At 37.3% G+C, this 21,968-nt stretch overlaps 19 non-coding genes across 19 annotated transcripts; all 19 read right to left on the bottom strand.

Moving 5' to 3' along the window:
* Nucleotides 1-600: 600 nt before the first annotated feature.
* Nucleotides 601-672, bottom strand: TRNAQ-UUG (transfer RNA glutamine (anticodon UUG)). The gene has a single exon. It is a non-coding gene; the product is annotated as a tRNA-Gln (tRNA).
* A 662-nt stretch (nt 673-1,334) lies between these two features.
* TRNAS-AGA (transfer RNA serine (anticodon AGA)) lies at nt 1,335-1,416 on the bottom strand. Its single transcript has one exon. It is a non-coding gene; the product is annotated as a tRNA-Ser (tRNA).
* Nucleotides 1,417-2,373: 957 nt separating this feature from the next.
* On the bottom strand, nt 2,374-2,445 carry TRNAQ-UUG (transfer RNA glutamine (anticodon UUG)). Its single transcript has one exon. It is a non-coding gene; the product is annotated as a tRNA-Gln (tRNA).
* Nucleotides 2,446-3,108: 663 nt separating this feature from the next.
* Nucleotides 3,109-3,190, bottom strand: TRNAS-AGA (transfer RNA serine (anticodon AGA)). The gene has a single exon. It is a non-coding gene; the product is annotated as a tRNA-Ser (tRNA).
* A 957-nt stretch (nt 3,191-4,147) lies between these two features.
* TRNAQ-UUG (transfer RNA glutamine (anticodon UUG)) lies at nt 4,148-4,219 on the bottom strand. Its single transcript has one exon. It is a non-coding gene; the product is annotated as a tRNA-Gln (tRNA).
* Nucleotides 4,220-4,881: 662 nt separating this feature from the next.
* On the bottom strand, nt 4,882-4,963 carry TRNAS-AGA (transfer RNA serine (anticodon AGA)). The gene has a single exon. It is a non-coding gene; the product is annotated as a tRNA-Ser (tRNA).
* Nucleotides 4,964-5,920: 957 nt separating this feature from the next.
* TRNAQ-UUG (transfer RNA glutamine (anticodon UUG)) lies at nt 5,921-5,992 on the bottom strand. Its single transcript has one exon. It is a non-coding gene; the product is annotated as a tRNA-Gln (tRNA).
* Nucleotides 5,993-6,654: 662 nt separating this feature from the next.
* Nucleotides 6,655-6,736, bottom strand: TRNAS-AGA (transfer RNA serine (anticodon AGA)). The gene has a single exon. It is a non-coding gene; the product is annotated as a tRNA-Ser (tRNA).
* A 1,692-nt stretch (nt 6,737-8,428) lies between these two features.
* Nucleotides 8,429-8,510, bottom strand: TRNAS-AGA (transfer RNA serine (anticodon AGA)). The gene has a single exon. It is a non-coding gene; the product is annotated as a tRNA-Ser (tRNA).
* A 957-nt stretch (nt 8,511-9,467) lies between these two features.
* TRNAQ-UUG (transfer RNA glutamine (anticodon UUG)) lies at nt 9,468-9,539 on the bottom strand. The gene has a single exon. It is a non-coding gene; the product is annotated as a tRNA-Gln (tRNA).
* A 662-nt stretch (nt 9,540-10,201) lies between these two features.
* Nucleotides 10,202-10,283, bottom strand: TRNAS-AGA (transfer RNA serine (anticodon AGA)). Its single transcript has one exon. It is a non-coding gene; the product is annotated as a tRNA-Ser (tRNA).
* A 957-nt stretch (nt 10,284-11,240) lies between these two features.
* Nucleotides 11,241-11,312, bottom strand: TRNAQ-CUG (transfer RNA glutamine (anticodon CUG)). Its single transcript has one exon. It is a non-coding gene; the product is annotated as a tRNA-Gln (tRNA).
* A 661-nt stretch (nt 11,313-11,973) lies between these two features.
* On the bottom strand, nt 11,974-12,055 carry TRNAS-AGA (transfer RNA serine (anticodon AGA)). The gene has a single exon. It is a non-coding gene; the product is annotated as a tRNA-Ser (tRNA).
* Nucleotides 12,056-13,746: 1,691 nt separating this feature from the next.
* Nucleotides 13,747-13,828, bottom strand: TRNAS-AGA (transfer RNA serine (anticodon AGA)). Its single transcript has one exon. It is a non-coding gene; the product is annotated as a tRNA-Ser (tRNA).
* A 1,692-nt stretch (nt 13,829-15,520) lies between these two features.
* Nucleotides 15,521-15,602, bottom strand: TRNAS-AGA (transfer RNA serine (anticodon AGA)). The gene has a single exon. It is a non-coding gene; the product is annotated as a tRNA-Ser (tRNA).
* A 957-nt stretch (nt 15,603-16,559) lies between these two features.
* On the bottom strand, nt 16,560-16,631 carry TRNAQ-UUG (transfer RNA glutamine (anticodon UUG)). The gene has a single exon. It is a non-coding gene; the product is annotated as a tRNA-Gln (tRNA).
* A 662-nt stretch (nt 16,632-17,293) lies between these two features.
* Nucleotides 17,294-17,375, bottom strand: TRNAS-AGA (transfer RNA serine (anticodon AGA)). Its single transcript has one exon. It is a non-coding gene; the product is annotated as a tRNA-Ser (tRNA).
* Nucleotides 17,376-18,332: 957 nt separating this feature from the next.
* Nucleotides 18,333-18,404, bottom strand: TRNAQ-CUG (transfer RNA glutamine (anticodon CUG)). The gene has a single exon. It is a non-coding gene; the product is annotated as a tRNA-Gln (tRNA).
* A 662-nt stretch (nt 18,405-19,066) lies between these two features.
* Nucleotides 19,067-19,148, bottom strand: TRNAS-AGA (transfer RNA serine (anticodon AGA)). Its single transcript has one exon. It is a non-coding gene; the product is annotated as a tRNA-Ser (tRNA).
* Nucleotides 19,149-21,968: the final 2,820 nt, after the last annotated feature.

Below are 21,968 nucleotides of genomic sequence, written 5' to 3'. Positions count from 1 at the left end.
TAACTAAAATAAGCATATCATTTTTCAGGTGTTTTTCATTTCGAATAGCTCCATACTTATAATACAATTTAATGGGAAGGTTAGAAAAACTCCTTCAAGGTTCCTGAGTGACTTTTAGTGCGTTTTGTGAGCTACAAAGAAGCGCCACAAAAATAGACTCAAAAGGTTCCCAAAATAATTTTATAAAAATACCACCAAAAATGTTTGCAAACTGCTTTAGGAAATTCTGAAAAACAAAAGAAAAGATGATTCAGGAAGAAAACCCAACAATTCCTGAAGCCATTTCAGCTTAAAATCCTTGTCAGTTTAATACACCTGGAAAAAGTGTTATGTGAACATTGACATAAATCATAGGGTATGGTTGCTTTGTGTGACACAATTCGTAAGAGTGTTGTATCTTAAAGTCAATTTTAAGTTTCGGTAATCCTGCTTCATAGGTGGATTTGGCCATACAACTCAAAGTGATCACTCCATGGATGTTTGGAACATTCAAATCTTTTTTTGGCATGTTGATTTTAACTCTCTTTTTATGTTAAAACTTGGGCACAGGAGAACTCAGTGTAAGCTGAAAAACTGAAACATATGTACAAAGAGCTGCCCAGGTTCCACTGAGATTTGAACTCAGATCGCTGGATTCAAAGTCCAGAGTGCTAACCATTACACCATGGAACCACACAAATGAAAATATGCGGCTGCAGTTTTTGTGCTAAAAAGCACATTTGAACTCATGAATGAAGGTGAATACAGGCTCTAAAGCTGTAGTGCAAATCTACAATTATTACACAATGGTAAATTAATATCTCCTAAACTTTTATTCCACAAGTGTGCCAAGGGTTCCATGATATGTCAACAAGGACAGTTTTAAATGTTGATGAAAAGTGGCTAGTAAATAGAGTGCTGGATCTGTTACTTGGAAACAGGGTAAGAAAAAAAATAATTGCAAAACTTATACTGTTAGAAAGCTGTTCATCCAGAAGTGGCTAAAAAATTTTCATTGTGTGGTAAAAAGTTTATTCCAAGAGATAATTCAAGGTTGTTGCAAATCAAAGTGCATGTCCCAGTACATCTGCCACAGCAGTGTTCTGTGACTACTAGACAAAAGAGGGAGAAGCACCACTTACCTGGTGGCACTCATGGCGCTTCTTTTAATTAGTGGCTTGACGCACGTGGGATGCAGCGTCAGATCGGCTTATAGAAAATACATCCAAAAATCAAGTCAGTCTGGTTCTAGAAACCGTGTCTAAAGTTTGCATATCACCTTCATGTGTGATAAACCAGGACACACTCAAATTTATCTTCTCAGGTAATCAGACAAAAAACTATAGGAACATATTCGTAGTTGGCAGGATTTGAACCAGCGCGGGGAAACCCCAATGGATTTCTAGTCCATCGCCTTAACCACTCGGCCACGACTACTCAGACATTGACCATTGATGAGTTTCACACACCTTTTCTTATAGCACCATGATCAAGAGCAGTGATTATCCCTTTGGAAAACATCTCAGAAAATAGAAACAAAATTCCAGGTACCAGTAAAATATAAAAATCTGATTTAAAGTCATCATCAATGGGAATCATGTACAGTTTAAGACTTTTACCTCTTTATAAGGCGGATTTTCAGTGGGTCCACTCCAAAATCATCCTGAAAATTACTCTGAAAATGCTGAAAACACTGAACAAATTAGTTTCCACGTAAAAAAGACTTGCTGTTCATATGATCAGGCTTTTGGGTGTCTTTTAACCACATCAAGTTTCCAAAAATGCCAATCGGTTAACTAAAATAAGCATATCATTCTTCAGGTGTTTTTCATTTCGAATAGCTCCATACTTATAATACAATTTAATGGCAAGGTTAGAAAAACTCCTTCAAGGTTCCTGAGTGACTTTTAGTGCGTTTTGTGAGCTACAAAGAAGCGCCACAAAAATAGACTCAAAAGGTACCCAAAATAATTTTATAAAAATACCACCAAAAATGTTTGCAAACTGCTTTAGGAAATTCTGAAAAACAAAAGAAAAGATGATTCAGGAAGAAAACGCCAACAATTCCTGAAGCCATTTCAGCTTAAAATCCTTGTCAGTTTAATACACCTGGAAAAAGTGTTATGTGAACATTGACATAAATCATAGGGTATGGTTGCTGTGTGTGACACAATTTGTAAGAGTGTTGTATCTTAAAGTCAATTTTAAGTTTCGGTAATCCTGCTTCATAGGTGGATTTGGCCATACAACTCAAAGTGATCACTCCATGGATGTTTGGAACATTCAAATCTTTTTTTGGCATGTTGATTTTATCTCTCTTTTTATGTTAAAACTTGGGCACAGGAGAACTCAGTGTAAGCGGAAAAACTGAATCTTATGTACAAAGAGCTGCCCAGGTTCCACTGAGATTTGAACTCAGATCGCTGGTTTCAAAGTCCAGAGTGCTAACCATTACACCATGGAACCACACAAAAAAAAATACATGGCTGCAGTTTTTGTGCTAAATAGCACACTTGAACTCATGAATGAAGGTGAATACAGGCTCTAAAGCTGTAGTGCAAATCTACAATTAATACACAATGGTAAATTAATATCTCCTAAACTTTTATTCCACAAGTGTGCCAAGGGTTCCATGATATGTCAACAAGGACAGTTTTAAATGTTGATGAAAAGTGGCTAGTAAATAGAGTGCTGGATCTGTTACTTGGAAACAGGGTAAGAAAAAAAATAATTGCAAAACTTATACTGTTAGAAAACTGTTCATCCAGAAGTGGCTAAAAAATTTTCATTGTGTGGTAAAAAGTTTATTCCAAGAGATAATTCAAGGTTGTTGCAAATCAAAGTGCATGTCCCAGTACATCTGCCACAGCAGTGGTCTGTGACTGCTAGACAAAAGAGGTAGAAGCACCACTTACCTGGTGGCACTCATGCCGCTTCTTTTAATTAGTGGCTTGACGCACGTGGGATGCAGCGTCAGATTGGCTTATAGAAAATACATCCAAAAATCAAGTCAGTCTGGTTCTAGAAACCGTGTCTAAAGTTTGCATATCACCTTCATGTGTGATAAAGCAGGACACACGCAAATTTATCTTCTCAGGTAATCAGACAAAAAAACTATAGGAACATATTCGTAGTCGGCAGGATTTGAACCTGCGCGGGGAAACCCCAATGGATTTCTAGTCCATCGCCTTAACCACTCGGCCACGACTACTCAGACATTGATCATTAATGAGTTTCACACACCTTTTCTTATAGCACCATGATCAAGAGCAGTGATTATCATATTGGAAAACATCTCAGAAAATGGAAACAAAATTCCAGGTACCAGTAAAATATAAAAATCTGATTTAAAGTCATCTTCAATGGGAATCATGTGCAGTTTAAGACTTTTACCTCTTTATAAGGTGGATTTTCAGTGGGTCCACTCCAAAATCATCCTGAAAATTACTCTGAAAATGCTGAAAACACTGAACAAATTAGTTTCCACGTAAAAAAGACTTGCTGTTCATATGATCAGGCTTTTGGGTGTCTTTTAACCACATCAAGTTTCCAAAAATGCCAAGCGGTTAACTAAAATAAGCATATCATTCTTCAGGTGTTTTTCATTTCGAATAGCTCCATACTTATAATACAATTTAATGGCAAGGTTAGGAAAACTCCTTCAAGGTTCCTGAGTGACTTTTAGTGCGTTTTGTGAGCTACAAAGAAGCGCCACAAAAATAGACTCAAAATGTTCCCAAAATAATTTTATAAAAATACCACCAAAAATGTTTGCAAACTGCTTTAGGAAATTCTGAAAAACAAAAGAAAAGATGATTCAGGAAGAAAACGCCAACAATTCCTGAAGCCATTTCAGCTTAAAATCCTTGTCAGTTTAATACACCTGGAAAAAGTGTTATGTGAACATTGACATAAATCATAGGGTATGGTTGCTTTGTGTGACACAATTCGTAAGAGTGTTGTATCTTAAAGTCAATTTTAAGTTTCGGTAATCCTGCTTCATAGGTGGATTTGGCCATACAACTCAAAGTGATCACGCCTTGGATGTTTGGAACATTCAAATCTTTTTTTGGCATGTTGATTTTACCTCTCTTTTTATGTTAAAACTTGGGCTCAGGAGAACTCAGTGTAAGCGGAAAAACTGAAACATATGTACAAAGAGGTGCCCAGGTTCCACTGAGATTTGAACTCAGATCGCTGGATTCAAAGTCCAGAGTGCTAACCTATACACCATGGAACCACACAAAAAAAAATACGCGGCTGCAGTTTTTGTGCTAAAAAGCACATTTGAACTCATGAATGAAGGTGAACACAGGCTCTAAAGCTGTAGTGCAAATCTACAATTAATACACAATGGTAAATTAATATCTCCTAAACTTTTATTCCACAAGTGTGCCAAGGGTTCCATGATATCTCAACAAGGACAGTTTTAAATGTGGATGAAAAGTGGCTAGTAAATAGAGTGCTGGATCTGTTACTTGGAAACAGGGTAAGAAAAAAAATAATTGCAAAACTTATACTGTTAGAAAGCTGTTCATCCAGAAGTGGCTAAAAAATTTTCATTGTGTGGTAAAAAGTTTATTCCAAGAGATAATTCAAGGTTGTTGCAAATCAAAGTGCATGTCCCAGTACATCTGCCACAGCAGTGGTCTGTGACTGCTAGACAAAAGAGGGAGAAGCACCACTTACCTGGTGGCACTCATGGCGCTTCTTTTAATTAGTGACTTGACGCACGTGGGATGCAGCGTCAGATCGGCTTATAGAAAATACATCCAAAAATCAAGTCAGTCTGGTTTTAGAAACCCTGTCTAAAGTTTGCATATCACCTTCATGTGTGATAAACCAGGACACACGCAAATTTATCTTCTCAGGTAATCAGACAAAAAATTATAGGAACATATTCGTAGTCGGCAGGATTTGAACCTGCGCGGGGAAACCCCAATGGATTTCTACTCCATCGCCTTAACCACTCGGCCACGACTACTCAGACGTTGATCATTAATGAGTTTCACACACCATTTCTTATAGCACCATGATCAAGAGCAGTGATTATCATATTGGAAAACATCTCAGAAAATAGAAACAAAATTCCAGGTACCAGTAAAATATAAAAATCTGGTTTAAAGTCATCATCAATGGGAATCATGTACAGTTTAAGACTTTTACCTCTTTATAAGGCGGATTTTCAGTGGGTCCACTCCAAAATCATCCTGAAAATTACTCTGAAAATGCTGAAAACACTGAACAAATTAGTTTCCACGTAAAAAAGACTTGCTGTTCATATGATCAGGCTTTTGGGTGTCTTTTAACCACATCAAGTTTCCAAAAATGCCAAGCGGTTAACTAAAATAAGCATATCATTCTTCAGGTGTTCTGCATTTCGAATAGCTCCATACTTATAATACAATTTAATGGCAAGGTTAGAAAAACTCCTTCAAGGTTCCTGAGTGACTTTTAGTGCGTTTTGTGAGCTACAAAGAAGCGCCACAAAAATAGACTCAAAAGGTTCCCAAAATAATTTTATAAAAATACCACCAAAAATGTTTGCAAACTGCTTTAGGAAATTCTGAAAAACAAAAGAAAAGATGATTCAGGAAGAAAACGCCAACAATTCCTGAAGCCATTTCAGCTTAAAATCCTTGGCAGTTTAATACACCTGGAAAAAGTGTTATGTGAACATTGACATAAATCATAGGGTATGGTTGCTTTGTGTGACACAATTCGTAAGAGTGTTGTATCTTAAAGTCAATTTTAAGTTTCGGTAATCCTGCTTCATAGGTGGATTTGGCCATACAACTCAAAGTGATCACGCCTTGGATGTTTGGAACATTCAAATCTTTTTTTGGCATGTTGATTTTAACTCTCTTTTTATGTTAAAACTTGGGCTTAGGAGAACTCAGTGTAAGCGGAAAAACTGAAACATATGTACAAAGAGGTGCCCAGGTTCCACTGAGATTTGAACTCAGATCGCTGGATTCAAAGTCCAGAGTGCTAACCTATACACCATGGAACCACACAAAAAAAAATACGCGGCTGCAGTTTTTGTGCTAAAAAGCACATTTGAACTCATGAATGAAGGTGAACACAGGCTCTAAAGCTGTAGTGCAAATCTACAATTAATACACAATGGTAAATTAATATCTCCTAAACTTTTATTCCACAAGTGTGCCAAGGGTTCCATGATATCTCAACAAGGACAGTTTTAAATGTGGATGAAAAGTGGCTAGTAAATAGAGTGCTGGATCTGTCACTTGGAAACAGGGTAAGAAAAAAAATAATTGCAAAACTTATACTGTTAGAAAGCTGTTCATCCAGAAGTGGCTAAAACATTTTCATTGTGTGGTAAAAAGTTTATTCCAAGAGATAATTCAAGGTTGTTGCAAATCAAAGTGCATGTCCCAGTACATCTGCCACAGCAGTGGTCTGTGACTGCTAGACAAAAGAGGGAGAAGCACCACTTACCTGGTGGCACTCATGGCGCTTCTTTTAATTAGTGGCTTGACGCACGTGGGATGCAGCGTCAGATCGGCATATAGAAAATACATCCAAAAATCAAGTCAGTCTGGTTTTAGAAACCCTGTCTAAAGTTTGCATATCACCTTCATGTGTGATAAACCAGGACACACGCAAATTTATCTTCTCAGGTAACCAGACAAAAAATTATAGGAACATATTCGTAGTCGGCAGGATTTGAACCTGCGCGGGGAAACCCCAATGGATTTCTAGTCCATCGCCTTAACCACTCGGCCACGACTACTCAGACATTGATCATTAATGAGTTTCACACACCTTTTCTTATAGCACCATGATCAAGAGCAGTGATTATCATATTGGAAAACATCTCAGAAAATAGAAACAAAATTCCAGGTACCAGTAAAATATAAAAATCTGGTTTAAAGTCATCATCAATGGGAATCATGTACAGTTTAAGACTTTTACCTCTTTATAAGGCGGATTTTCAGTGGGTCCACTCCAAAATCATCCTGAAAATTACTCTGAAAATGCTGAAAACACTGAACAAATTAGTTTCCACGTAAAAAAGACTTGCTGTTCATATGATCAGGCTTTTGGGTGTCTTTTAACCACATCAAGTTTCCAAAAATGCCAAGCGGTTAACTAAAATAAGCATATCATTCTTCAGGTGTTCTGCATTTCGAATAGCTCCATACTTATAATACAATTTAATGGCAAGGTTAGAAAAACTCCTTCAAGGTTCCTGAGTGACTTTTAGTGCGTTTTGTGAGCTACAAAGAAGCGCCACAAAAATAGACTCAAAAGGTTCCCAAAATAATTTTATAAAAATACCACCAAAAATGTTTGCAAACTGCTTTAGGAAATTCTGAAAAACAAAAGAAAAGATGATTCAGGAAGAAAACGCCAACAATTCCTGAAGCCATTTCAGCTTAAAATCCTTGTCAGTTTAATACACCTGGAAAAAGTGTTATGTGAACATTGACATAAATCATAGGGTATGGTTGCTTTGTGTGACACAATTCGTAAGAGTGTTGTATCTTAAAGTCAATTTTAAGTTTCGGTAATCCTGCTTCATAGGTAGATTTGGCCATACAACTCAAAGTGATCACGCCTTGGATGTTTGGAACATTCAAATCTTTTTTTGGCATGTTGATTTTAACTCTCTTTTTATGTTAAAACTTGGGCACAGGAGAACTCAGTGTAAGCGGAAAAACTGAAACATATGTACAAAGAGGTGCCCAGGTTCCACTGAGATTTGAACTCAGATCGCTGTATTCAATGTCCAGAGTGCTAACCTATACACCATGGAACCACACAAAAAAAAATACGCGGCTGCAGTTTTTGTGCTAAAAAGCACATTTGAACTCATGAATGAAGGTGAATACAGGCTCTAAAGCTGTAGTGCAAATCTACAATTAACACACAATGGTAAATTAATATCTCCTAAACTTTTATTCCACAAGTGTGCCAAGCGTTCCATGATATCTCAACAAGGACAGTTTTAAATGTGGATGAAAAGTGGCTAGTAAATAGAGTGCTGGATCTGTTACTTGGAAACAGGGTAAGAAAAAAAATAATTGCAAAACTTATACTGTTAGAAAGCTGTTCATCCAGAAGTGGCTAAAAAATTTTCATTGTGTGGTAAAAAGTTTATTCCAAGAGATAATTCAAGGTTGTTGCAAATCAAAGTGCATGTCCCAGTACATCTGCCACAGTAGTGGTCTGTGACTGCTAGACAAAAGAGGTAGAAGCACCACTTACCTGGTGGCACTCATGGCGCTTCTTTTAATTAGTGGCTTGACGCACGTGGGATGCAGCGTCAGATCGGCTTATAGAAAATACATCCAAAAATCAAGTCAGTCTGGTTTTAGAAACCCTGTCTAAAGTTTGCATATCACCTTCATGTGTGATAAACCAGGACACACGCAAATTTATCTTCTCAGGTAATCAGACAAAAAAATTATAGGAACATATTCGTAGTCGGCAGGATTTGAACCTGCGCGGGGAAACCCCAATGGATTTCTAGTCCATCGCCTTAACCACTCGGCCACGACTACTCAGACATTGATCATTCTTGAGTTTCACACACCATTTCTTATAGCACCATGATCAAGAGCAGTGATTATCATATTGGAAAACATCTCAGAAAATAGAAACAAAATTCCAGGTACCAGTAAAATATAAAAATCTGGTTTAAAGTCATCATCAATGGGAATCATGTACAGTTTAAGACTTTTACCTCTTTATAAGGAGGATTTTCAGTGGGTCCACTCCAAAATCATCCTGAAAATTACTCTGAAAATGCTGAAAACACTGAACAAATTAGTTTCCACGTAAAAAAGACTTGCTGTTCATATGATCAGGCTTTTGGGTGTCTTTTAACCACATCAAGTTTCCAAAAATGCCAAGCGGTTAACTAAAATAAGCATATCATTCTTCAGGTGTTTTTCATTTCGAATAGCTCCATACTTATAATACAATTTAATGGGAAGGTTAGAAAAACTCCTTCAAGGTTCCTGAGTGACTTTTAGTGCGTTTTGTGAGCTACAAAGAAGCGCCACAAAAATAGACTCAAAAGGTTCCCAAAATAATTTTATAAAAATACCACCAAAAATGTTTGCAAACTGCTTTAGGAAATTCTGAAAAACAAAAGAAAAGATGATTCAGGAAGAAAACGCCAACAATTCCTGAAGCCATTTCAGCTTAAAATCCTTGTCAGTTTAATACACCTGGAAAAAGTGTTATGTGAACATTGACATAAATCATAGGGTATGGTTGCTTTGTGTGACGCAATTCGTAAGAGTGTTGTATCTTAAAGTCAATTTTAAGTTTCGGTAATCCTGCTTCATAGGTGGATTTGGCCATACAACTCAAAGTGATCACTCCATGGATGTTTGGAACATTCAAATCTTTTTTTGGCATGTTGATTTTAACTCTCTTTTTATGTTAAAACTTGGGCTCAGAAGAACTCAGTGTAAGCGGAAAAACTGAAACATATGTACAAAGAGGTGCCCAGGTTCCACTGAGATTTGAACTCAGATCGCTGGATTCAAAGTCCAGAGTGCTAACCTATACACCATGGAACCACACAAAAAAAAATACGCGGCTGCAGTTTTTGTGCTAAAAAGCACATTTGAACTCATGAATGAAGGTGAACACAGGCTCTAAATCTGTAGTGCAAATCTACAATTAATACACAATGGTAAATTAATATCTCCTAAACTTTTATTCCACAAGTGTGCCAAGGGTTCCATGATATCTCAACAAGGACAGTTTTAAATGTGGATGAAAAGTGGCTAGTAAATAGAGTGCTGGATCTGTTACTTGGAAACAGGGTAAGAAAAAAAATAATTGCAAAACTTATACTGTTAGAAAGCTGTTCATCCAGAAGTGGCTAAAAAATTTTCATTGTGTGGTAAAAAGTTTATTCCAAGAGATAATTCAATGTTGTTGCAAATCAAAGTGCATGTCCCAGTACATCTGCCACAGCAGTGGTCTGTGACTGCTAGACAAAAGAGGGAGAAGCACCACTTACCTGGTGGCACTCATGGCGCTTCTTTTAATTAGTGGCTTGACGCACGTGGGATGCAGCGTCAGATCGGCTTATAGAAAATACATCCAAAAATCAAGTCAGTCTGGTTTTAGAAACCCTGTCTAAAGTTTGCATATCACCTTCATGTGTGATAAACCAGGACACACGCAAATTTATCTTCTCAGGTAATCAGACAAAAAATTATAGGAACATATTCGTAGTCGGCAGGATTTGAACCTGCGCGGGGAAACCCCAATGGATTTCTAGTCCATCGCCTTAACCACTCGGCCACGACTACTCAGACATTGATCATTAATGAGTTTCACACACCATTTCTTATAGCACCATGATCGAGAGCAGTGATTATCATATTGGAAAACATCTCAGAAAATACAAACAAAATTCCTGGTACCAGTAAAATATAAAAATCTGATTTAAAGTCATCATCAATGGGAATCATGTACAGTTTAAGACTTTTACCTCTTTATAAGGCGGATTTTCAGTGGGTCCACTCCAAAATCATCCTGAAAATTACTCTGAAAATGCTGAAAACACTGAACAAATTAGTTTCCACGTAAAAAAGACTTGCTGTTCATATGATCAGGCTTTTGGGTGTCTTTTAACCACATCAAGTTTCCAAAAATGCCAAGCGGTTAACTAAAATAAGCATATCATTCTTCAGGTGTTTTTCATTTCGAATAGCTCCATACTTATAATACAATTTAATGGGAAGGTTAGAAAAACTCCTTCAAGGTTCCTGAGTGACTTTTAGTGCGTTTTGTGAGCTACAAAGAAGCGCCACAAAAATAGACTCAAAAGGTTCCCAAAATAATTTTATAAAAATACCACCAAAAATGTTTGCAAACTGCTTTAGGAAATTCTGAAAAACAAAAGAAAAGATGATTCAGGAAGAAAACGCCAACAATTCCTGAAGCCATTTCAGCTTAAAATCCTTGGCAGTTTAATACACCTGGAAAAAGTGTTATGTGAACATTGACATAAATCATAGGGTATGGTTGCTTTGTGTGACACAATTCGTAAGAGTGTTGTATCTTAAAGTCAATTTTAAGTTTCGGTAATCCTGCTTCATAGGTGGATTTGGCCATACAACTCAAAGTGATCACGCCTTGGATGTTTGGAACATTCAAATCTTTTTTTGGCATGTTGATTTTAACTCTCTTTTTATGTTAAAACTTGGGCTTAGGAGAACTCAGTGTAAGCGGAAAAACTGAAACATATGTACAGAGAGCTGCCCAGGTTCCACTGAGATTTGAACTCAGATCGCTGGATTCAGAGTCCAGAGTGCTAACCATTACACCATGGAACCACATAAAAAAACACCTGGCTGCAGTTTTTGTGCTAAAAAGCACATTTGAACTCATGAATGAAGGTGAATACAGGCTCTAAAGCTGTAGTGCAAATCTACAATTAATGCACAATGGTAAATTAATATCTCCTAAACTTTTATTCCACAAGTGTGCCAAGGGTTCCATGATATCTCAACAATGACAGTTTTAAATGTTGATGAAAAGTGGCTAGTAAATAGAGTGCTGGATCTGTTACTTGGAAACAGGGTAAGAAAAAAAATAATTGCAAAACTTATACTGTTAGAAAGCTGTTCATCCAGAAGTGGCAAAAAAATTTTCACTGTGTGGTAAAAAATTTATTCCAAGAGATAATTCAATGTTGTTGCAAATCAAAGTGCATATCCCAGTACATCTGCCACAGTAGTGGTCTGTGACTGCTAGACAAAAGAGGGAGAAGCACCACTTACCTGGTGGCACTCATGCCGCTTCTTTTAATTAGTGGCTTGACGCACGTGGGATGCAGCGTCAGATCGGCTTATAGAAAATACATCCAAAAATCAAGTCAGTCTGGTTCTAGAAACCGTGTCTAAAGTTTGCATATCACCTTCATGTGTGATAAAGCAGGACACAAGCAAATTTATCTTCTCAGGTAATCAGACAAAAAAACTATAGGAACATATTCGTAGTCGGCAGGATTTGAACCTGCGCGGGGAAACCCCAATGGATTTCTAGTCCATCGCCTTAACCACTCAGCCACGACTACTTAGACATTAACCATTGATGAGTTTCACACACCTTTTCTTATAGCACCATGATCAAGAGCAGTGATTATTCCTTTGGAAAACATCTCAGAAAAAGAAACAATATTCCAGGTACAAGTAAAATATAAAAATCTGATTTAAAGTCATCATCAATGGGAATCATGTGCAGTTTAAGACTTTTACCTCTTTATAAGGTGGATTTTCAGTGGGTCCACTCCAAAATCATCCTGAAAATTACTCTGAAAATGCTGAAAACACTGAACAAATTAGTTTCCACGTAAAAAAGACTTGCTGTTCATATGATCAGGCTTTTGGGTGTCTTTTAACCACATCAAGTTTCCAAAAATGCCAAGCGGTTAACTAAAATAAGCATATCATTCTTCAGGTGTTTTTCATTTCGAATAGCTCCATACTTATAATACAATTTAATGGCAAGGTTAGGAAATCTCCTTCAAGGTTCCTGAGTGACTTTTAGTGCGTTTTGTGAGCTACAAAGAAGCGCCACAAAAATAGACTCAAAAGGTTCCCAAAATAATTTTATAAAAATACCACCAAAAATGTTTGCAAACTGCTTTAGGAAATTCTGAAAAACAAAAGAAAAGATGATTCAGGAAGAAAACGCCAACAATTCCTGAAGCCATTTCAGCTTAAAATCCTTGTCAGTTTAATACACCTGGAAAAAGTGTTATGTGAACATTGACATAAATCATAGGGTATGGTTGCTTTGTGTGACACAATTCGTAAGAGTGTTGTATCTTAAAGTCAATTTTAAGTTTCGGTAATCCTGCTTCATAGGTGGATTTGGCCATACAACTCAAAGTGATCACGCCTTGGATGTTTGGAACATTCAAATCTTTTTTTGGCATGTTGATTTTAACTCTCTTTTTATGTTAAAACTTGGGCTCAGGAGAACTCAGTGTAAGCAGAAAAACTGAAACATATGTACAAAGAGGTGCCCAGTTTCCACTGAGATTTGAACTCAGATTGCTGGATTCAAAGTCCAGAGTGCTAACCTATACACCATGGAACCACACAAAAAAAAATACGCGGCTGCAGTTTTTGTGCTAAAAAGCACATTTGAACTCATGAATGAAGGTGAACACAGGCTCTAAAGCTGTAGTGCAAATCTGCAATTAATACACAATGGTAAATTAATATCTCCTAAACTTTTATTCCACAAGTGTGCCAAGGGTTCCATGATATCTCAACAAGGACAGTTTTAAATGTGGATGAAAAGTGGCTAGTAAATAGAGTGCTGGATCTGTTACTTGGAAACAGGGTAAGAAAAAAAATAATTGCAAAACTTATACTGTTAGAAAGCTGTTCATCCAGAAGTGGCTAAAACATTTTCATTGTGTGGTAAAAAGTTTATTCCAAGAGATAATTCAAGGTTGTTGCAAATCAAAGTGCATGTCCCAGTACATCTGCCACAGCAGTGGTTTGTGACTGCTAGACAAAAGAGGGAGAAGCACCACTTACCTGGTGGCACTCATGGCGCTTCTTTTAATTAGTGGCTTGACGCACGTGGGATGCAGCGTCAGATCGGCTTATAGAAAATACATCCAAAAATCAAGTCAGTCTGGTTCTAGAAACCCTGTCTAAAGTTTGCATATCACCTTCATGTGTGATAAAGCAGGACACACGCAAATTTATCTTCTCAGGTAATCAGACAAAAAAACTATAGGAACATATTCGTAGTCGGCAGGATTTGAACCTGCGCGGGGAAACCCCAATGGATTTCTAGTCCATCGCCATAACCACTCGGCCACGACTACTTAGACATTAACCATTGATGAGTTTCACACACCTTTTCTTATAGCCCCATGATCAAGAGCAGTGATTATCATATTGGAAAACATCTCAGAAAATAGAAACAAAATTCCTGGTACCAGTAAAATATAAAAATCTGATTTAAAGTCATCATCAATGGGAATCATGTGCAGTTTAAGACTTTTACCTCTATATAAGGTGGATTTTCAGTGGGTCCACTCCAAAATCATCCTGAAAATTACTCTGAAAATGCTGAAAACACTGAACAAATTAGTTTCCACGTAAAAAAGACTTGCTGTTCATATGATCAGGCTTTTGGGTGTCTTTTAACCACATCAAGTTTCCAAAAATGCCAAGCGGTTAACTAAAATAAGCATATCATTCTTCAGGTGTTTTTCATTTCGAATAGCTCCATACTTATAATACAATTTAATGGCAAGGTTAGGAAAACTCCTTCAAGGTTCCTGAGTGACTTTTAGTGCGTTTTGTGAGCTACAAAGAAGCGCCACAAAAATAGACTCAAAAGGTTCCCAAAATAATTTTATAAAAATACCACCAAAAATGTTTGCAAACTGCTTTAGGAAATTCTGAAAAACAAAAGAAAAGATGATTCAGGAAGAAAACGCCAACAATTCCTGAAGCCATTTCAGCTTAAAATCCTTGTCAGTTTAATACACCTGGAAAAAGTGTTATGTGAACCTTGATATAAATCATAGGTTATGGTTGCTTTGTGTGACGCAATTCGTAAGAGTGTTGTATCTTAAAGTCAATTTTAAGTTTCGGTAATCCTGCTTCATAGGTGGATTTGGCCATACAACTCAAAGTGATCACTCCATGGATGTTTGGAACATTCAAATCTTTTTTTGGCATGTTGATTTTAACTCTCTTTTTATGTTAAAACTTGGGCTCAGGAGAACTCAGTGTAAGCGGAAAAACTGAAACATATGTACAAAGAGGTGCCCAGGTTCCACTGAGATTTGAACTCAGATCGCTGGATTTAAAGTCCAGAGTGCTAACCTATACACCATGGAACCACACAAAAAAAAATACGCGGCTGCAGTTTTTGTGCTAAAAAGCACATTTGAACTCATGAATGAAGGTGAACACAGGCTCTAAAGCTGTAGTGCAAATCTACAATTAATACACAATGGTAAATTAATATCTCCTAAACTTTTATTCCACAAGTGTGCCAAGGGTTCCATGATATCTCAACAAGGACAGTTTTAAATGTGGATGAAAAGTGGCTAGTAAATAGAGTGCTGGATCTGTTACTTGGAAACAGGGTAAGAAAAAAAATAATTGCAAAACTTATACTGTTAGAAAGCTGTTCATCCAGAAGTGGCTAAAAAATTTTCATTGTGTGGTAAAAAGTTTATTCCAAGAGATAATTCAAGGTTGTTGCAAATCAAAGTGCATGTCCCAGTACATCTGCCACAGCAGTGGTCTGTGACTGCTAGACAAAAGAGGTAGAAGCACCACTTACCTGGTGGCACTCATGGCGCTTCTTTTAATTAGTGGCTTGACGCACGTGGGATGCAGCGTCAGATCGGCTTATAGAAAATACATCCAAAAATCAAGTCAGTCTGGTTCTAGAAACCCTGTCTAAAGTTTGCATATCACCTTCATGTGTGATAAAGCAGGACACACGCAAATTTATCTTCTCAGGTAATCAGACAAAAAAACTATTGGAACATATTCGTAGTCGGCAGGATTTGAACCTGCGCGGGGAAACCCCAATGGATTTCTAGTCCATCGCCTTAACCACTCGGCCACGACTACTTAGACATTAACCATTGATGAGTTTCACACACCTTTTCTTATAGCACCATGATCAAGAGCAGTGATTATCATATTGGAAAACATCTCAGAAAATAGAAACAAAATTCCTGGTACCAGTAAAATATAAAAATCTGATTTAAAGTCATCATCAATGGGAATCATGTGCAGTTTAAGACTTTTACCTCTTTATAAGGTGGATTTTCAGTGGGTCCACTCCAAAATCATCCTGAAAATTACTCTGAAAATGCTGAAAACACTGAACAAATTAGTTTTCACGTAAAAAAGACTTGCTGTTCATATGATCAGGCTTTTGGGTGTCTTTTAACCACATCAAGTTTCCAAAAATGCCAAGCGGTTAACTAAAATAAGCATATCATTCTTCAGGTGTTTTTCATTTCGAATAGCTCCATACTTATAATACAATTTAATGGCAAGGTTAGGAAAACTCCTTCAAGGTTCCTGAGTGACTTTTAGTGCGTTTTGTGAGCTACAAAGAAGCGCCACAAAAATAGACTCAAAAGGTTCCCAAAATAATTTTATAAAAATACCACCAAAAATGTTTGCAAACTGCTTTAGGAAATTCTGAAAAACAAAAGAAAAGATGATTCAGGAAGAAAACGCCAACAATTCCTGAAGCCATTTCAGCTTAAAATCCTTGTCAGTTTAATACACCTGGAAAAAGTGTTATGTGAACATTGACATAAATCATAGGGTATGGTTGCTTTGTGTGACACAATTCGTAAGAGTGTTGTATCTTAAAGTCAATTTTAAGTTTCGGTAATCCTGCTTCATAGGTGGATTTGGCCATACAACTCAAAGTGATCACGCCTTGGATGTTTGGAACATTCAAATCTTTTTTTGGCATGTTGATTTCAACTCTCTTTTTATGTTAAAACTTGGGCTCAGGAGAACTCAGTGTAAGCGGAAAAACTGAAACATATCTACAAAGAGGTGCCCAGGTTCCACTGAGATTTGAACTCAGATCGCTGGATACAAAGTCCAGAGTGCTAACCATTACACCATGGAACCACACAAAAAAAAATACGCGGCTGCAGTTTTTGTGCTAAAAAGCACATTTGAACTCCTGAATGAAGGTGAATACAGGCTCTAAAGCTGTAGTGCAAATCTACAATTAATACACAATGGTAAATTAATATCTCCTAAACTTTTATTCCACAAGTGTGCCAAGTATTCCATGATATCTCAACAAGGACAGTTTTAAATGTGGATGAAAAGTGGCTAGTAAATAGAGTGCTGGATCTGTTACTTGGAAACAGGGTAAGAAAAAAAATAATTGCAAAACTTATACTGTTAGAAAGCTGTTCATCCAGAAGTGGCTAAAAAATTTTCATTGTGTGGTAAAAAGTTTATTCCAAGAGATAACTCAACGTTGTTGCAAATCAAAGTGCATGTCCCAGTACATCTGCCACAGCAGTGGTCTGTGACTGCTAGACAAAAGAGGGAGAAGCACCATTTACCTGGAGGCACTCATGGCGCTTCTTTTAATTAGTGGCTTGACGCACGTGGGATGCAGCGTCAGATCGGCTTATAGAAAATACATCCAAAAATCAAGTCAGTCTGGTTCTAGAAACCCTGTCTAAAGTTTGCATATCACCTTCATGTGTGATAAACCAGAACACACGCAAATTTATCTTCTCAGGTAATCAGACACAAAACTATAGGAACATATTCGTAGTCGGCAGGATTTGAACCTGTGCGGGGAAACCCCAATGGATTTCTAGTCCATCGCCTTAACTACTCGGCCACGACTACTCAGACATTGACCATTGATGAGTTTCACACACCTTTTCTTATAGTACCATGATCAAGAGCAGTGATTATCCCATTGGAAAACATCTGAGAAAATAGAAACAAAATTCCAGGTACCAGAAAAATATAAAAATCTGATTTAAAGTCATCATCAATGGGAATCATGTACAGTTTATGACTTTTACCTCTTTATAAGGCGGATTTTCAGTGGGTCCACTCCAAAATCATCCTGAAAATTACTCTGAAAATGCTGAAAACACTGAACAAATTAGTTTCCACGTAAAAAAGACTTGCTGTTTATATTATCTGGCTTTTGGGTGTCTTTTAACCACATCAAGTTTCCAAAAATGCCAAGCGGTTAACTAAAATAAGCATATCATTCTTCAGGTGTTTTTCATTTCGAATAGCTCCATACTTATAATACAATGTAATGGCAAGGTTAGAAAAACTCTTTCAAGGTTCCTGAGTGACTTTTAGTGCGTTTTGTGAGCTACAAAGAAGCGCCACAAAAGTAGACTCAAAAGGTTCCCAAAATAATTTTATAAAAATACCACCAAAAATGTTTGCAAACTGCTTTAGGAAATTCTGAAAAACAAAAGAAAAGATGATTCAGGAAGAAAACGCCAACAATTCCTGAAGCCATTTCAGCTTAAAATCCTTGTCAGTTTAATACACCTGGAAAAAGTGTTATGTGAACATTGACATAAATCATAGGGTATGGTTGCTTTGTGTGACACAATTCGTAAGAGTGTTGTATCTTAAAGTCAATTTTAAGTTTCGGTAATCCTGCTTCATAGGTGGATTTGGCCATACAACTCAAAGTGATCACTCCATGGATGTTTGGAACATTCAAATCTTTTTTTGGCATGTTGATTTTAACTCTCTTTTTATGTTAAAACTTGGGCACAGGAGAACTCAGTGAAAGCGGAAAAACTGAAACATATGTACAAAGAGCTGCCCAGGTTCCACTGAGATTTGAACTCAGATCGCTGGATTCAGAGTCCAGAGTGCTATCCATTACACCATGGAACCACACAAAAAAAGTACATGGCTGCAGTTTTTGTGCTAAAAAGCACATTTGAACTCATGAATGAAGGTGAATACAGGCTCTAAAGCTGTAGTGCAAATCTACAATTAATGCACAATGGTAAATTAATATCTCCTAAACTTTTATTCCACAAGTGTGCCAAGGGTTCCATGATATCTCAACAAGGACAGTTTTAAATGTTGATGAAAAGTGGCTAGTAAATAGAGTGCTGGATCTGTTACTTGGAAACAGGGTAAGAAAAAAAATAATTGCAAAACTTATACTGTTAGAAAGCTGTTCATCCAGAATTGGCTAAAAAATTTTCATTGTGTGGTAAAAAGTTTATTCCAAAAGATAATTCAAGGTTGTTGCAAATCAAAGTGCATGTCCCAGTACATCTGCCACAGCAGTGGTCTGTGACTGCTAGACAAAAGAGGGAGAAGCACCACTTACCTGGTGGCACTCATGGCGCTTCTTTTAATTAGTGGCTTGACGCACGTGGGATGCAGCGTCAGATCGGCATATAGAAAATACATCCAAAAATCAAGTCAGTCAGGTTCTAGAAACCCGGTCTAAAGTTTGCATATCACCTTCATGTGTGATAAACCAGGACACACGCAAATTTATCTTCTCAGGTAATCAGACAAAGAACATGTCTGAACATATTCGTAGTCGGCAGGATTTGAACCTGTGCGGAGAAACCCCCATGGATTTCTAGTCCATCGCCTTAACCACTCGGCCACGACTACTCAGACATTAACCATTGATGAGTTTCACACACCTTTTCTTATAGCACCATGATCAAGAGCAGTGATTATCCCATTGGAAAACATCTGAGAAAATAGAAACAAAATTCCAGGTACCAGTAAAATTTAAAAATCTGATTTAAAGTCATCATCAATGGGAATCATGTACAGTTTAAGACTTTTACCTCTTTATAAGGCGCATTTTCAGTGGGTCCACTCCAAAATCATCCTGAAAATTACTCTAAAAATGCTGAAAACACTGAACAAATTAGTTTCCACGTAAAAAAGACTTGCTGTTCATATGATCAGGCTTTTGGGTGTCTTTTAACCACATCAAGTTTCCAAAAATGCCAAGCAGTTAACTAAAATAAGCATATCATTCTTCAGGTGTTTTTCATTTCGAATAGCTCCATACTTATAATACAATTTAATGGGAAGGTTAGAAAAACTCCTTCAAGGTTCCTGAGTGACTTTTAGTGCGTTTTGTGAGCTACAAAGAAGCGCCACAAAAGTAGACTCAAAAGGTTCCCAAAATAATTTTATAAAAATACCACCAAAAATGTTTGCAAACTGCTTTAGGAAATTCTGAAAAACAAAAGAAAAGATGATTCAGGAAGAAAACACCAACAATTCCTGAAGCCATTTCAGCTTAAAATCCTTGTCAGTTTAATACACCTGGAAAAAATGTTATGTGAACATTGACATTGGGGTCTGTTACAAACCCCCAAATATAACAGAAAGCATGGAAAGTCTACTTCTAAAGCAGATAGATGAAGCTGCAACCCATAATGAGGTCCTGGTTATGGGGGACTTTAACTACCCGGATATTAACTGGGAAACAGAAACCTGTGAAACCCATAAAGGCAACAGGTTTCTGCTAATAACCAAGAAAAATTATCTTTCACAATTGGTGCAGAATCCAACCAGAGGAGCAGCACTTTTAGACCTAATACTATCTAATAGACCTGACAGAATAACAAATCTGCAGGTGGTTGGGCATTTAGGAAATAGCGACCACAATATTGTGCAGTTTCACATGTCTTTCACTAGGGGGACTTGTCAGGGAGTCACAAAAACATTGAACTTTAGGAAGGCAAAGTTTGACCAGCTTAGAGATGCCCTTAATCTGGTAGACTGGGACAATATCCTCAGAAATAAGAATACAGATAATAAATGGGAAATGTTTAAGAACATCCTAAATAGGCAGTGTAAGCGGTTTATACCTTGTGGGAATAAAAGGACTAGAAATAGGAAAAACCCAATGTGGCTAAACAAAGAAGTAAGACAGGCAATTAACAGTAAAAAGAAAGCATTTGCACTACTAAAGCAGGATGGCACCATTGAAGCTCTAAAAAACTATAGGGAGAAAAATACTTTATCTAAAAAACTAATTAAAGCTGCCAAAAAGGAAACAGAGAAGCACATTGCTAAGGAGAGTAAAACTAATCCCAAACTGTTCTTCAACTATATCAATAGTAAAAGAATAAAAACTGAAAATGTAGGCCCCTTAAAAAATAGTGAGGAAAGAATGGTTGTAGATGACGAGGAAAAAGCTAACATATTAAACACCTTCTTCTCCACGGTATTCACGGTGGAAAATGAAATGCTAGGTGAAATCCCAAGAAACAATGAAAACCCTATATTAAGGGTCACCAATCTAACCCAAGAAGAGGTGCGAAACCGGCTAAATAAGATTAAAATAGATAAATCTCCGGGTCCGGATGGCATACACCCACGAGTACTAAGAGAACTAAGTAATGTAATAGATAAACCATTATTTCTTATTTTTAGTGACTCTATAGCGACAGGGTCTGTTCCGCAGGACTGGCGCATAGCAAATGTGGTGCCAATATTCAAAAAGGGCTCTAAAAGTGAACCTGGAAATTATAGGCCAGTAAGTCTAACCTCTATTGTTGGTAAAATATTTGAAGGGTTTCTGAGGGATGTTATTCTGGATTATCTCAATGAGAATAACTGTTTAACTCCATATCAGCATGGGTTTATGAGAAATCGCTCCTGTCAAACCAATCTAATCAGTTTTTATGAAGAGGTAAGCTATAGACTGGACCACGGTGAGTCATTGGACGTGGTATATCTCGATTTTTCCAAAGCGTTTGATACCGTGCCGCACAAGAGGTTGGTACACAAAATGAGAATGCTTGGTCTGGGGGAAAATGTGTGTAAATGGGTTAGTAACTGGCTTAGTGATAGAAAGCAGAGGGTGGTTATAAATGGTATAGTCTCTAACTGGGTCGCTGTGACCAGTGGGGTACCGCAGGGGTCAGTATTGGGACCTGTTCTCTTCAACATATTCATTAATGATCTGGTAGAAGGTTTACACAGTAAAATATCGATATTTGCAGATGATACAAAACTATGTAAAGCAGTTAATACAAGAGAAGATAGTATTCTGCTACAGATGGATCTGGATAAGTTGGAAACTTGGGCTGAAAGGTGGCAGATGAGGTTTAACAATGATAAATGTAAGGTTATACACATGGGAAGAGGGAATCAATATCACCATTACACACTGAACGGGAAACCACTGGGTAAATCTGACAGGGAGAAGGACTTGGGGATCCTAGTTAATGATAAACTTACCTGGAGCAGCCAGTGCCAGGCAGCAGCTGCCAAGGCAAACAGGATCATGGGGTGCATTAAAAGAGGTCTGGATACACATGATGAGAGCATTATACTGCCTCTGTACAAATCCCTAGTTAGACCGCACATGGAGTACTGTGTCCAGTTTTGGGGACCGGTGCTCAGGAAGGATATAATGGAACTAGAGAGAGTACAAAGGAGGGCAACAAAATTAATAAAGGG

This window comes from Ranitomeya imitator, chromosome 9 (assembly GCF_032444005.1).
Source record: "Ranitomeya imitator isolate aRanImi1 chromosome 9, aRanImi1.pri, whole genome shotgun sequence".
Lineage (NCBI taxonomy): Eukaryota > Metazoa > Chordata > Amphibia > Anura > Dendrobatidae > Ranitomeya > Ranitomeya imitator.
Note: the sequence above shows the minus strand (reverse complement) of the source record. Positions and strands in the feature narration are given on the sequence as shown.